The sequence below is a fragment of the Electrophorus electricus genome, chromosome 7, assembly GCF_013358815.1.
Source record: "Electrophorus electricus isolate fEleEle1 chromosome 7, fEleEle1.pri, whole genome shotgun sequence".
In the NCBI taxonomy this organism is placed as follows: Eukaryota; Metazoa; Chordata; class Actinopteri; order Gymnotiformes; family Gymnotidae; genus Electrophorus; species Electrophorus electricus.
In genome coordinates this window covers 2513851-2516350 of record NC_049541.1, presented here as the reverse complement: position 1 = coordinate 2516350, position 2500 = coordinate 2513851, and the positions used below count along the sequence as shown (strand labels likewise).

The 2500-nt window shown below is 52.2% G+C and overlaps 1 protein-coding gene across 1 annotated transcript in view; it reads right to left on the bottom strand.

The window, feature by feature from the left end:
* Positions 1-2500, bottom strand: part of LOC113581938 (potassium/sodium hyperpolarization-activated cyclic nucleotide-gated channel 2-like) — a 43351-nt gene that overhangs the window by 27986 nt on the left and 12865 nt on the right. The gene's annotated exons all lie outside the window — the stretch shown is intronic.

Below are 2500 nucleotides of genomic sequence, written 5' to 3'. Positions count from 1 at the left end.
CTGGGTTTGGTCTGGAGTCCGAGAGCCCTCCCACTGGCCTGGATGAGGCGCCATTAAACCTGCCCCTTTCAAAAACGTCATAACCATGCCCTAACCATACACTAACCATGCCCTGACCACTTGCACTAACCATACACTGACCATGCACTGACCATGCCCTGACCACATGCACTAACCACACAAACCATGCCCTGACCATACCCTAACCATGCCCTGACCCCATGCCCTGACCCCATGCCCTAACCATGCCCTGACCCCATGCCCTAACCATGCCCTAACCATGCCCTAACCATGCCCTGACCCCATGCCCTAACCCCATGCCCTAACCATATCCTGACCCCATGCCCTAACCCCATGTCCTAACCATGCTCTAACCATGCCCTGACCATGACCTGACCCCATGCCCTGACCATGCCCTAACCATGCCCTGACCCCATGCCCTAACCATGCCCTGACCATGACCTGACCCCATGCCCTGACCATGCCCTAACCCCATGCCCTAACCATGCCCTAACCCCATGCCCTAACCATGCCCTAACCATGCCCTGACCCCATGCCCTAACCCCATGCCCTAACCATATCCTGACCCCATGCCCTAACCCCATGTCCTAACCATGCTCTAACCATGCCCTGACCATGACCTGACCCCATGCCCTGACCATGCGGAGGCCTCCAAAGCCCAGCGTCCACTGGACCTCTCCCACCAGCAGATTTGCGTTTGATTTGCTTCACCTCTCACTCTGCCCTGACCATGAGCACAGGTGCCCTAACAAAGTTTTTTTTTTGTAGAACTCTAAAGTCAAGTGAATATACTATACATTTCCTGTTTTCAGAAAGAGAGAAAGCTTAATGCAAGTTTAAACCCAGTAAGAAACTGCAGAGTGCAAATAACTCTGTGAGTCTCCCATTACTGAAGCTACAGGTGAGATTGTGCAGAGAACTATAATAAATGATGGGAAACAGCACATATAATGAGGCAGAGGCGGAAAGCCAGGACACTTTTGAAGTAAAAGGGAAGCTGTAAGGCTGGAAGCTGTGTTGGGGGGTAAATACACTAGAGTGTACAGGGCTGAATAATGGATGTAATGTGAGCACTAAGGTTCAAAAATAGAAGAAGCAGAATCATCGCTGGAACTAGTCATACTTAACACACACACGCACGCATGCATTCCCCCAAATAAACAATACATCGCAGACTGCAGTCAGACACGAGGACGGAGTGTGTTCCTCCTGTGCTGTGGTCTGCGGTCTCCTCGGTGACCCGGGCCGGCTCCAGGCCGATAGGGGAGAAAGGCAGCTTTCTCACCGGCCAGCCTGGCATAGCTGCCCAGTCCCTGAAACACTCCACAAGTTTCGACTCTAGGTGGCGAGTAGGTAAAGCACAACGGCCTGGGCCTCGAGCAGCTTATCGGAGCAGTCCGGGTCCCCCCCCCCCACACACACACCCCCTCTAACCTATAAGGGGCTGTGTGTGGGCTGATATATGGTTTCAATCTTGAAGGGGACGTGTGAGGTCGCCTCTTTTCATTTTGCCACGGCTCACACGCCGTATCACGTCAGACAGGGACGCCGACGGCATGACGGAGCTGACTTCCTTGCCCGGCCTCTACTGTGGAAGAGATACGGAAAAGTGAGTCAGAGCTAAAATCCCTCCTCGCAGAACGCGCCACGTTGGGACTTGGGTTTAGTGTGTGTAGAGTGTGTAGGAACGACAGCATTTCTGTATCCATTTCCGTATCCACTTTTTTTGGGAGTATGGTTCTTTCACTCTCTTTTATGTTCACAGTTACTTTCACTTTGATGGAATATGTCGGTCATGTGTGTGTGCACGCGTGTGCAACCCTGCCTCTGTATCACTACTTAAGTTAGAGAAGGTATCCGATAATCAGAAAAGAACCTTAATTTAGAGAACTTTAGGGTATTTTAGTACTTGTTAGACTAAAAGTAACACTTTTAGGGACTGGAATGACACAGTTCACCGGATATTTTACGCTGACACCCCCCCCCCCCCCCCCCCCCCCCCCCCCCCCCCCCCCCCCCCCGAGGAAGCGGTCACATCACATTCAAAAGATCAAAAGATTTGCATGTTCTATGATGTCACAGCCCTATGATGTCACAGTCTGCTAGGAAACCGAACCGCTTGGCGTTGGTGTCTGGGTGGGAAGGACGGCAGTACCGTGTCTCCTGCCAGTCCCAGTCACACCAGTTGTGTTCTCCTGCTTGATGACCAGGGTACTTCACATTTAAGCCCTGCCCCCAGCCCCATGGCTGGTAGCTGAGGTACGATGAGAGAGAGAGAGCTAGCTAGTTGGCGTGGGACCTGACCTGAGAACAGCGCACGGGGGTTCTGCAGCTGCGTGTCCACCTACTTCAGCCTTTATTTCCCCTCGGACAGACGGATGTTACAGACGGTTTTACGGAGGAAATGCTAAATTCACATACACATACATGCGCACATGCAAAACACAAATGCGCAAAGACGGCGGACACGTTCATGCTC